At 38.1% G+C, this 13,626-nt stretch overlaps 1 long non-coding RNA gene across 1 annotated transcript in view; it reads left to right on the top strand.

Annotated features, from left to right (window-relative positions):
- LOC141373746 (uncharacterized) overlaps positions 1-13,626 on the top strand; it is an 88,858-nt gene that overhangs the window by 17,386 nt on the left and 57,846 nt on the right. The window contains exons 3-6 of the long non-coding RNA XR_012380064.1: positions 211-297; positions 1,062-1,115; positions 2,259-2,366; positions 10,857-10,978. This is a non-coding gene — a long non-coding RNA (uncharacterized lncRNA). The remainder of the gene's footprint in view (positions 1-210; positions 298-1,061; positions 1,116-2,258; positions 2,367-10,856; positions 10,979-13,626) is intronic.

Below are 13,626 nucleotides of genomic sequence, written 5' to 3'. Positions count from 1 at the left end.
AGATGTATCCAGCTGTAACAAAGACATCCATCTGACAAATAGCCTGAATCATGTGCATGGCTTTATCAAATGCCCTGTTTCCTGGGCCGTTATTAAAAGACCTGGATACAAATTTTTAGACTTCCTCACTTCCCCTCCCCTCATCCACTATAATTTGCCCCTGAATTCTAGGTATACCACCTTCTTTTACTGACTCAGTCTTTTTTCTAGATAGATTAATATCATTGATTAAGCTCCAGCAACCTCTTCTACCAATTAATCCTAGTCATGAATGATAGATACACTTATGGATATGAGGTAAGTTGTTTCCCACATCTCTTCAAATACACATTTACAACCTATCCCCATGTGCTGGGGGCATCTTACTATTGCCTTCCAAGTTCTGGGCCTGATACTTTGTTAATATCGCTAGAGTAAATTATATGGTCCGTAGTATGAGCTGAATTTCTAACAGTAATTTCTTTTAATGTATTTATAAAATTTCCAGCAGATATCACTTACAAGGGAATGCTATTTGATCTCAGGAAGCCCAGCCATCATTTACACTTAAGACACAGGTCCTCGGAGAGGGTAGAAATCTAAGTATCCTCCTAGCAAAATGGCATCTGAAGGAGGCATTTTCCCAGTTTGGGTTTGCAACGTACTAAATTTTGCCCTATTCTTCTGCATATGCTGAAGTTTTCCATATTTAGGAAAGCAGTATAGTCTAATGGAAAGAAAGAAATTAGATGAAACTTTAGCTTGGTACTCTGAAAATTAGAATTTTGCTGACTTTCTCAGAGAGAGTTATTATTGAAATTAACATGGCACAGAGTAGGCAATCATGAAATATCTAAATTCTACCAAATTCTGGCATGGACATACTACATTAAACACCTTTACATCTTCAAAAAAGTAAAACATGTTTTTCTGAGTGATGAGTAAGAAATCCCACACCTGTCTTAAAAATATAAGAGTGCATGGTTTCCTTAAGAAGCAAAATTCTTTTCTGCTGTTAATATTAATTGGGAGTCATGAGACCATTTCCAAGGAAAAACTTATTTCTCCTATTTCTCTTATAGATTTCCTCAATTCAACTAAGCCTTTTGTTTTGGAGAAAGAAAAACATTTTAAAGGTAAGAAGATATATAAACAAAAACAAAACACAAAATACCTAGCTCAATATTTCATATATTGCTTCAAATGATTTATCCCTTTATCAAATACTTAGAAATAGTTTATGGAATTCCCATGTAATATCTGGGGGAAATCTCTGTCTCTCTCTCTGTCTCTGTTGTTAACTTCAACGCAGGATTGCAGGATTTAAAAATGTGTCATAGGAGTGCCATGTATCATACACAGATGAAATAGGTGAGGGTGGGCAAAAAATAAGGAAGGACATTTATTTAATGAGACAATGAAAGTAAAATTCGAGTAAAGCCGGAAAGTGGAACAAATAAGGTAAACTAAGCTTTGATTCTCGCTTGCTCGCTCTTTGTTTTTCGTTATAATCTGTGTATTGACAGGCTTGCCTACTGAGAAATGCTGGCATGCATATAAAGTGTCAGGACAAATGCCCCAGGATTTTGATAACCCATTGAATGGTATTGATCATTCTTCAGCTTTCCACAGATCTTTACCCTGTGAATATATAAGCGGAAATATTTTTAACTATTTCTCTTCTAATTTACCCAGGGCAACTCCTCTGAATTAGAATTTTTTTCTACTTTTAGAAGACAGTAAGATATTTTCTATGCTGGAAAAAACCCCACTATTCTCACTGGGGTATATTCTGCTATTCTAAATACATGTATTTATCTTAGAGTGTTATTTTGTTATGATTATTAAATAGAATAAACAATCACAAAATTCTGCTAAAATTAGTATTTTTGTTTTATATTCTAATTTTTATAATTTTACTTAGATATTTTAAGGTCTAATTTTCACATATATGTATTGTTTTTTATTTTGTCATTACTTATTCGCTGTATCTACCATACACTGATTTTCTGATGCAAAGAAAAAAAATTAAAAGCAAAATCTTAGGGTTTTCTTTATTTTCCAATCTAAGAATTAAAAGAATGACTCATTCAGACATATAACAAGAAGGAGCTACAGATCAGGTAGAAGTTATTTGTAGCAGTGTGGACTTAGTCGATTATAAAAAGAAAATATACTAGAAAAAAAAAGGAAGTTAATCTTTCCATTAAAATTACTATTAAATCACAGTAATCACCCAAAAAACACATGAACTGTTTCTCTTTTTGTTTTCACTTTAGCCACTGAGGGCAATCACACAGAATGATACCCATTTCCCATAAGTGGCTTTGTGTATGTTGGTCGTGATTTATGTGATGGATGAAGCAAAAGTAACTCTCCATCTGCAAGTAAGTTCCAGAAAAATCCAAGTCCGTTGAAAAGGATGTGGCTTCTAACCCAAGCTTAAGGGTGTATGCTTCTCAGAAAGTTGACTGATACAATTAGTAACTAAATATGGAACTACCCTCCTAATGATTAAGCCAGAGAAATTATAAGCAAGCAGGTAGAATAAATGAAAATAGCAAATGAGTGGCAGATGGAAAGAGGTTGTTGGTATCTTCTAAGCCTTTAGCAGTGTCTGTGGTCACTTCATAGCCCTTTCTAGAGGCAGTAGACCACATTCCTTTCGGTTTTGGACATGTTCTAGGAGTCCTGGACGTCTCGATGGGCATGTTAGTGATTCCATTTTAAAAGAAGCCATGGACAATCAAAGAACTATATGCCTTACTCCCTAGCTTCCCCTCCAGGAATGTTTGTGCTGGACAAGGAAAAGATATAGAAAGTCAGAGGCCTGGTTTGAGAATGTATTTCTCTGGCCCCGAGTTTCTACGTGTTTGTGCTTTGGACCGATGTCTTCCTGAAATATGGGGCAATACAAAACCTTCTGTTGACAGATTTCCAGGGGAACCACGGATTCCTCGATGGAACTAGCACTCTGACCTATACCTGGTTAAATTTGCCTAGGAAGGTCTAAAGGGGAGTAGAAACAGTTACACCTCCTCCCCTAGGATATCCAAGTGACAGGCCTCTGGATCATAAAGCAGTAATAGTGAATGTTCTTGCAATGGGACTAGTTACAGAATTAGAAGAATCCTAATAGTGGGGGTGGAAGAATTGGAGGAAAGTGGTCAGAAGGTATAAACTTCCAGTTCTAAGGTAGGAAAGTACTGGGGATGGCATGTGCAACATGACAACTATATTAAGAGCATGGATCCTAAGAGTTCTCATCACAAGGAAAAAATATTTCTTTTCTTTTTTATCTATACAAGATGGTGGATTTAACTAACTTTATTGTAGTAATCTTTTCATAATATATGTAAGTCAAGTCATGCTATACACCTTAAACTAACACAGGGTTGTATGTCAGTTATATCTCAGTAAAACTGAAAGGAAAACAAAAGCTTTTCACTCCAAAATAAAGATACAAATCCCTTTAAAAGGGGGGTGTGTGTGGAATTAGAGGAATCTTGGAAAACCTCTAGCTTAATTTTTTCATTTTACAGAAAAAAACTTAGTTCATGTGATATGTCTACTTGTAGAGTGTGTATACAAACTACAAGTCATGAACTATCTTTACAAGAATAATCATTTGTGTAGCTCCTTCCAGAGAAATGACTGAAAATTTTATTCAAAACAGCAAAATTCTTCTCCTGGATTTGATTACATCATATGCATATTTAAAAAAATTTTTTTTAAAGATTTTATTTATTTTTTGACAGAGAGAGACAGCAAGAGAGGGAACACAAGCAGGGGGAGTGGGAGAGGGAGGAGCAGGTTTCCCGCTGAGCAGGGAGCCTGATGTGGGGCTCGATCCCAGGACCCTGGGATCATGACCTGAGCCAAAGGCAGATGCTTAACAACTGAGCCACCCAGGTGCCCCCATGTGCACATTTTACATCTGTACCATTTAAGCATCCTCATGGTGATTGTTTATATTAGTAAAGTTAAAGATGTTTGTTCATTGTTCACCTGAAGTTCACAGTATGTCTCTGAGAATAAAAGATTTATTTCTTGAAGTGTTATTGATTTTTCATTGAAAACATGTGCATTATTAGATGGAGAATTTATTTCTTGAAGAAAAAATGTTGTCTCTGAGCTCAAAGTCATTGAAAATTATCCCCTCATATGGACCCAGGAAGGAGCCTGGTTTCATCAACAATAAAATAAGAATCATAACCTAATCTACCATAAAATGACTATGGAGAAAAATAACATCTCTCTCATCTAGGGAGATAAGCAAGCTGTCACCAACTGCCCAATTGCTCTGTTGAAAACCTCTTGAAGAAATTCATTAATCGTGAAGATTACTTGTTTCCCCAATTTAATTAGAGAAACATTTAAATACACATTAACTACCATTGAATAGTAAGTGTTTTAAAAGTGCAAATAACATTTTTAACAATTAGGTTTTAGATCTTTGGCTGACAAAACATAAAGAAGATGTGCCTTTTCTAGAAAATTCCCACCTCAGATCTCTTCAACTCACCAGTTCCTCCTAAAGAAAAGAAACTATAGAAGCATCCCTCTTCTTTGAGACTCTTTTCATGATAAGAAACACAACTTTGTAAGTAGATGTTAAGCTTTTGTATGCAAGGAGACTGATCTCTTTATATTTTCTTCTGTATGAAAAGGATCAGAGGCTTCTAGATTTTTATAAGAGCACACACTGTAAATTTATTTATGGAATTTTTACCTATTGCCAAGAGTACAAATAGTATTTGATCTGAAATATCTCCTTCATGTAACTGAGAGTTTGTTGTTTATTTATTTACTTACTTACTTACTTATTTATTTATTGTCATCACAGCATGCTGAGAGTATTAGCATTCTGATTGGGATATTTTACTACCCTTCAGAATAGCTACAAAACCATCTAATGCACAGCATGATGACTACAATTAATAATACTGTATAGTATATTTGAAAGTTGCTAAGAGTAAATTAAGTTTTCATCACAAGAAAAATTTTTGTAACTACATATGGTGATGGATGTTAACTATACTTATTGTGCTGATCATTTCACAATAGCTGCATATAATGAATTAGTCTGTTGCACACCTGAATTAATATAATGCTATATGTCAATTATATCTCAATAAAAATTTTTGAAAAATCTAAAACTAAAAGGGCAGTTGGCTAAGGAGAAATAACATTAGAAATGAACTTTTGGTTGATGGTAAAAGCTATATTGCATGACTTAAAGAAACAAATCCATAGGCACAATTCAAAAAAAAAAAATTAAACCTTACTGGGATCTGTTGAAAGTCTGTTTCAGAAAATATGGTTTCAGAGTTGTCTAATCTTTGAACCTGAGAATTAGGAGAGGGTTGAAATATCAATATTGCAATACCCAATGCTCCAGTGAAAACTTAGGAAAACAGACAGGAGATTATAACCCAAAAGGAAGTGGGTAGATGATTTTGAAATCATTCTGAAGCTGTACAAATTATTCTGCCACGATATGCCTGCTAGCTCTGCTTTCTACAAACAGCCAGTGTGGCCAAGCATAAAGCTGTCCATCAGAAAAGGGCTAATTATTTAATTAAAAGGAGAGGCTTTACATGACTGCGCCATTAACTTGATGATAGTTGAGTTAAACACAAAGCCAGATGCTTTTGTGTTTGTTGGTTGTATTTGATTTTCATGTGTTTGTTCATTGCTCTGTTGAGCATTATTGGGCTGCTATAGCCTAGAAGACAAAATCCTTTAATACTCTATTTAGAACTACAGGAGAGGAAACTTGATCAATACTTTTTATGAATCTGTAAACTATTACAGCACAGCAGGTTCCCACAGACTTTCCCCTGGTGACATGGCTATATTATTTTGGGGCCAGAGGCCCAAGCAGTATTGAAATGCTGCTTGAATTCATCTGCTACAGACCATAAAAGTGACAAGATCCCCAAAGATTTACATTTTTTATGCTATAGATTAATCAATCTTGCAGGTGGAAAAGAAGGATTTTGGTGTACATGCTATAGACTCTCTTTTCAGCCTGAGGAGTGTGTAAGAAATTAATTTTTTTTCCAACAGAAGTGGATAGTAAGGGTGACTTGTCTAAATCAAAGAAAATGCAGTTTAAAGTTTCCTTTTCCACATGCTTTTTGATAGATTCTGACAATGATGTCCACAGCATCGCAAAGAGAAACTTCTGGAATGTGTAAGTTTGTGGAAAACAATTCTTTGGCAACAACAAAGTAGCAAACGATTTTGTTGTTCTTGTTAAACTCAGACTCAGATACTGATTAAGGAATGGGTTTGTTCAGAATGGTTACCAATTGAGGTATTTATTATTGATGTTTAAAATGTGAGGGTCACACAGATGATTTTATCCCACGAAACGATTACATTATCTGTCAGAACAAAGATGCCAAGATGGGCTTCCTTTGTTTTTAAGAAAAAGCTGCCAAATTTTTCCATATTTCATCTTCTAAAAATAGGATTTTTTTCCAAGTATCTTACCAATTATTTATGCACAGTAGCTTCTAAATTATTTTAATTTTTGCCTTGGACAGTTCTTTAGCTTAAAAAATGCCACTGACAATTTCAAAATGTCGTCAGGTATTTTACAGACTAAGGATATTTTCTGGAAGTGTTAACTCACTTGTCCCACCAGTTTAGAGAAGTTAAAGATTTCCCTACAGAAAGGAGGAGTAATGGGAAACTCATTCAAATTTTAGAGAGCTCTAGTTCATTAAGGCTCTTGGAAGCACAATTTGGCAACAGCCATCAAAATTAAAAATGCATCCAGCCTTTGACACACCAGTTCTACTTCTAGAAATTTATTTTATAGGATAGTCACGCATGTGGATATACTTTCACATATGTGAAAAGACTTGTCTTTAAAGTTATTCACAGAAGAATCTTGGTAATAACAAATGATGGAAAACTGAATGCTCATTTTTAGTAAATTCCTTACATGCATTATGTCCCACTAACTATACATTGGATTGCTATGCATCTGATATACTGATGTACTGATAGGAAAAAATCACCACCATGTTGTTGGGTAAAAAAAAAACATGGTAGAGGATAATGTATATTGGTTTTCTTTTTTTCTTTCTTTCTTTCTTTCTTTCTTTCTTTCTTTCTTTTTTTCTTTCTTTCTTTCTTTCTTTCTTTCTTTCTTTCTTTCTTTCTTTCTTTTCTTTCTTTCTTTCTTTCTTTCTTCCTTCCTTCCTTCCTTCCTTCCTTCCTTCCTTCCTTCCTTCCTTCCTTCCTTTCTTTTCTTTTCTTTTTTACCATTTATGTACAAAGAGGGGAAGGAGGAAGAATATATTTTTATATTTAATATAATCTCTGGAAGAGTATATTTGAAACTATGAAACCAGTAACAGTGGTTCCCCTGAGGGATTAGGTAGAAAATAGGTGTCTGAAGAGAGAAATGAAAGGAGATATTTCTGTGTCCCCATTTAAATTTTGTTATGTTTATATTTGAACCATATGAATAGATTTGGTATAAAAATGTAAATATATTTTTTAAAGATTTTATTTATTTATTTGACAGAGAGACACACAGTGAGTGAGGGAACACAAGCAAAGGGAGTGGGAGAGGGAGAAGCAGGCTCCCTACTAAGCAGGGAGCTTGATTTGGGACTCGATCCCAGGACCCTGGGATCATGACCTGAGCCGAAGGCAAACGATTAATGACTGAGCCCCCCAGGTGCCCCAAAAAAGTAAATATTTTTTTTAAATTAAAAATATATACACATCAGTCTCCAGACAGAACAGGATCTACTGGATAAGTCAAGTCTTTGAAAATTCGTTAACACTGTATGGAGGATGCACTTCCTGGCCACACCTCTCTCCTCAGGCATCGCTGCTTCATGGTGAGCCAACTCCCAACTGCTGTCATCGCTGCTGTGCTTCATAGTGGGGCAGACCACAAGGGCTGGAGAATTAGGGCTTCCTCTGTGTCTAGAGCAGCCCCCAATCAACCACTGAAGAGGGTTGCTGAATCAGTATTCCAGCTCCCTAGCCCCTCAGTAGGTAACCCTGAGGCCTGAGTTCTGAAATGAAGCTATATAGCTCAAGGTGGTAACTTGTCTGCTAATGCGTCCTTTGTTGGCTACCTTCCTTTTTTTCTCTCCTTCATTTCTTCTCAGAGTTCCTGATATCACTTCCTAAATAAAGTACTTGCACTCTAATGTTCGTTGCAGGGTTTGCTTCTGGAGGAATCCAAAATAAGACAGTTGGTACTAGAAGTTGGGTAGTAACTTCCGGTGTGCCATAGCACCACCGTGACTAAGACTCCACCTGTGGCATGAAATACAAATTCAAGGGGATGAACTGGCTTATAAAATATCTAACACTCTAAGAGAAAAAGGGATAGTGATAATTATAGATTATGACATTAGTTGATTATTATTAAGTTTAAGTGAAATAATGAAGGAAGCTTTAGTTCACACACCTATCATCTCAAGGCCTGGAGAAATCTAGGAAGTCTTTCTGGCAGTGTTTCGAGGGATCTTTTATCTCCTGCAATTGGAGGGTAGCTTGTGTCGAAAAATCAAGCCAGGATCTGATAGAGAAAGTAGTTGTATCACCCAGAAACTCAATTCATGGCCTTCTACAGTAAAATCAGAACTCTGGTAAAAGATGGTTGGGACCTTGAGACCAGGGATGGGGACATTTAGAGGATACACTTGAGCACCTTGCAGCACAGAGTCCCCTGAACCCTCTATGCTGAGAGAAGCGGCACATTCCCCCTTGCTAGAAAACTGGAGCCCTCCCTTGTGTGAAGACTATGCAGAGGCAGATGACTTCCAAGATGATATAATCTTCCTCCAGATCTGTCCCCACCTTTTTTTTTTTCTGTTTCTGTACTAAAACTAGGGCCTCATCACAGCATGACCTACTGTGGGAGAAAATTTATTAAAAGAACCACAGGATCTAACTAAAATGCCCAGGATGAACCAGAAGAACATGTTTGGGAAGGAATCTTGGGGATGCTGTACTGTGGTGAGGAATGGAATATAAGACCGGATAAGAGAGAGTTTATTGCTATGGGAGTACTCTCCCACAACAGAGGATTTAATGTCCTGGCAAGGATTACTTGTATGGTGGAGATGCCTCTTTCCAGCTCGGAGAAAACAATGGAAAATATACATAAGGTGAAGATGGCAGAACTTCCTTGGCAATATATTGAAGGAGGGTTCAAAAGGCTCAGAAAGCTGGAACAAATACTAGAACAAATGTTATGTAAGACCCGAGATCCCACCAACTGCTTCTATCTATTGGGAAGGTCCAAGGACACTCCTTTTTCTAAAGCAGTAAAGACTTCACTGCTCTTCTGTAGGCAGGGCTGCCAGAGAAAACACGGGGTGCAATATTTGGGTGTACTTTTGCCGAGAAATTATTCACTGTTTTTCTGAAAGTCAAATTTAACTGGGCATCTGTTGCATGTGTTTTTTGTTTTTTGCTAAATCTGACAACTCATCCCACTGGCCAATGTTGATGATAGGGAACGCCACTATGGAACTGGGTTCCCTAGGGTCACAGGAGATGGAAAGATTTCAGAAGAGCAGTTGCCAGGTAACTGTACTTTGCCATCACAGGCAAGGGGGATGGGATTTTGAAAAGGGCAACAGGGCTGGAATAGCAGCCAGGATTCTGAACAGCAGGGATCTGTAGCAATGGCCAACAGAATGTGGTATTCAAAGGAACAAGATGAATGAGCAGCCACTGAGAGTGCTATTTGACCAATGTAACCAAAAATGATCAAGCATGGGTGATTTTTGCTACTGTAATAGAAAAAAATTAAAGATTTATTTATGAGAGAGAGAGAGAGAGAAAGAGAGGGGGGAGGGGCAGAAGGAGAGAGAGAGAGAGAGTCCCAAGCAGATTCTGCACTGAGCATGGAGCCTGATGCCGGGCTCAATCTCACAACCTTGAGATCACGACCTGAGCCCAAACCAAGAGTTGGACGCTTATTGACTATGCCACCCAGGTGCCCCTGCAATGGAAAATTTTGACTCTTTGCCCAGTTTACAGACCTAGCCAGCTCTCAAACCAATTGAATGGGAGGCTATGTTCCTTTAGGAAAAACTCTGAAACATTTAGGAGGCATCAGGAACAGTTTCCCCAGTTTTTTCTCAAAGGGTCCCGAACACTGGGGTAAAAGGAAGTACTCAAATCCTTTTAGGACTCCTGGTTATAGCATTTGAATGAAACTTATACCAGGGTACCTAAAACACCATCTTTTTGGTGGGGCAGGGCAGGAGAGAGGATGGAGGAGTTGTACAGAAGTCAGATGATAAATGGATTCCTGGCCCAAGTCTGTATGACTGTGGGTCTAATGTGTCTACAGACCCTCCTGGGTCGTCTCCCTACACCTTGAGTGAAAAACTAAATTTGGTATATTTAGTAGTCAGAAGAAACCTCAAATTTATTCTCTGATCTGTGAGCTAAGAACTCTAATGATAGGAAAGGCCAAGTGGAAGCCTTTGAATCTTCCACTTTCCTCCAGGCCAAAAGAGGATATCGGAAGCAAAGCTGTGCCCTGAGAGAAGTGGCAGGGAGTAGAGTCATCCTTAAAGACTTAAAGGAGCCTCATTATATCCCTATTTAATTCATCAGTCTCACTCTTGATAAAAACAGGCACATCATGGTAGGTGACAAAAGACTTGTAAGCTTAACCAAGTATCAATCCCAGTCTCTGCACTCATGCAGATGTACCATCTCGTAGAACAAATAGTGCTACTACTGATCTGGTGATTGAGTTCTTTCAATTTCAGTAGCAAGGAGAACCAGAAGCTTGCATTCACTTAAAATTGACATGAGTACCCATTGACGGTCTTGTCCTGGGGTTTCATTAACTGTTCTGCTCTCTTTCACAGGGCAGTCTAAAGGAAACTTGATCCTCTGGACATTCCCCCAAACATCATGCTGATCCACCATATTGATGACATTATTAATTCAACCTGGAAAGCAGGAAGGGGCAAATACTACAGATGCCCTGGTAAGAAACATTCATGCTTATGGTCGTAAAAGATAGAAGATAAACCCTTCAGAGATAAGAGGAAGGCTATGTAGTGAAATTTTGGAGGTCCAGTTGTCTGGCGTTACACCTTGCACCTGCTACTACTCACAAGCACAGTATTTGATAAGCCCTTTCAGATTTTGAAGACAGGGCACATTGCACTTGGTGACAAGTTGATTACATTGAGGCCTTGCTCACCCTGGAGGGCAGGAATTCATACATATTCTAGGTTTTTCTTTCCTCTCCACAATGCCTCATCCAGCACTGCTTTCTGAGAGCAGTGGAATCACCTGTAATATTGCCTTGGATGAATGGACCCACTTTATGAGAAAGGAGATACAACAAGGAGCACATAACCATGGGATTTACCAGTCTTTTCTATCCCATTGACCACATCAACCACTGTTAGAGAAATCCTGAATGGGCTCTTCAAATACTGCCTCTTCTTTGCTATCCTGCTTGCCCACTTCGCTGCCAGTATGTCCTGGGTCACCTCCCATATAAACTATTTGCACTGGAATCCTCCAGTCTGTGCTTGATTCTCTGGGGGGGGGGGGGAAGGGGGGAGCACAAACTAAAGCTTGGGTGTAATAACTGCACCAGTTCTTGCCAGTTTGTCAACATCATTCTTTCTCTTCTAAACATGCCTGCCTCGTTCCACTTCATTTACGGGGCTAGGATAGCGAAAGGATTTGTCTGCAGCCAGCATACATCACACTTTCCCCACAGACACCAATTCTTATAATCAGGACACAGGATTTATTAAATTTATTTCAGACTCTGAACTTGACTTTGATTAGGTCTGGCCTGATTTATTTTTAGTGCCTTGGGCCAGTGCTTACTTCCACAGGAAAAGGCATATGCTAGTAACTTAGGCTGGTTTTATGGGGGGATACAGATAAGTCTTGGGTTTGAATCTTACTAGTTCACTTTATATTTATGTGGGGTGAAGTGAGTTTGAGTATCATTAACTCTGAGCTAAGTTTCATCCTCTGTTCTCTGAGAATAATAATATGTATTTTGCAAGGCTTTTTGCGAATGTATTTAAAGTGAGCACATGTATTTAAAGCAAGTTGCTCAGTGCCTAGCACATAATGAATCCTTAACAAAAGCTCATTTTCCCACACTGTTCACCCTAGCTTTGTGTGTCTACTCCCTCTTCTAACCTTGAAAACATTTATAATATAGAATAGAAGTGACGTCATTGAGGATTAAAGGACATAAAGTAAGTAGGTGCTTATACATAGTGAGTGCTCATACACCGTAGGTGCTCAATAAATGTTCGCTCCTTCCCATATAGCACTATTTTTATCTGCTTGAAATTGTCAGACTTTCAAATGACTTTATCCAGTCATTACTGGGGTGAAGAAGAGCATATTCTTTAATCAGATTTCAGTTCTAGCCATTTATTTTCTAGAGCAGCGATTCTCCCACATAATCCTTTGACCCTCTTTACAGATTTGTCTCCGCACCTGGCTTGGTGTGATGAAGGTTGTTTCTATCCCTTCACCCCAAAAACAAGCAGTTTGGGAGGTTAAACTTTCCTACCAAGCAGGCATTTCCATGTTCATGCATTAGAAAGATGGGAGTGAAGAAAGAGAGGAGGTATGGAAGCCAGAGTGAAGACACAGCCGGTCATGACAAGTCTCTGGGCAGCAACTGCTGTCCAGGGCTCTGGTTTTCCGGGGAGTGGCTCCAGAATTTCTAAACAGGCTCCAGATTTCTAAACAGGACAGGCCAGTGGCTTACCAAGGCTAGCACAGTGGGAGCAGCTCACCTGCCTGCTGGCAATAATGAGGTGAATTGGCTGTAGAGATTTAAAAACAATAATGAAACTGACCAAAAGTTGGCCTGCTTTTTTGTTGAAATCACCACATGGCAGCAATTCTAAGTAACATTAAGGCTAAAAACTCCTCTCTGAAAAAAATCCTTTATTCGAGTGCTAAATAATTAGTGTGGGTACTCTTCGATATTTTTTATTACTTATTCTTTAATGAACATTGCACTGTGCATGGAAGTGAATTTGTTGAACAGTTGCTCTCATCCCCCATACATGGGGACTCGGCTATATGCCTTTAGTTCAGCATCCCCTCTCCATCCTGGTGCTACTTCATATATTCATGTATATATTCCTGCATTTAAACAGTTGATTTGAAATCAATATGTAGCACAGGAAGATTATAAAGAAGAAACAGAACTAGTTATTTCAATTCTGTCATTCTATGTGACCATTCATGTTTAAACCTGAAAACACTGAAAGAATAAATGCAAACTGTATCATTTATGTCAATAAGTACAAATTTTGTTTCATATGAGAAAGTATTTGTATTATTTCATGATTATTATTGAAAATAACTTCGTTGTACAGAGAAAAGGGTATTTTAAAAATGACCCGTGTTTGTGGGGCGCCTGGGTGGCTCAGTCAGTTGAGCCTCTGACTCTTGACTTCTGTTGGGGTCATGATTTTAGGGTTGTGAAGGGTAATGATTTCAGGGTCATGAGATCGTGAGATGGGGCCCTTCATGGGGCTTCACGCTCAGCAGGGCGTCTGCTGGAGATTCTCTCCCTCTCCTTCTGCCCCTCCTCACCTCTCTAAAATAAATAAATAAATCTTTAAAAAAAAAAAA

Source organism: Callorhinus ursinus, unplaced genomic scaffold, assembly GCF_003265705.2.
Source record: "Callorhinus ursinus isolate GAN/ISIS: 27379988/994484 unplaced genomic scaffold, GSC_fseal_2.0 scaffold11, whole genome shotgun sequence".
Taxonomy (NCBI): domain Eukaryota; kingdom Metazoa; phylum Chordata; class Mammalia; order Carnivora; family Otariidae; genus Callorhinus; species Callorhinus ursinus.
This window is presented reverse-complemented; position numbering and strand designations above follow the sequence as displayed.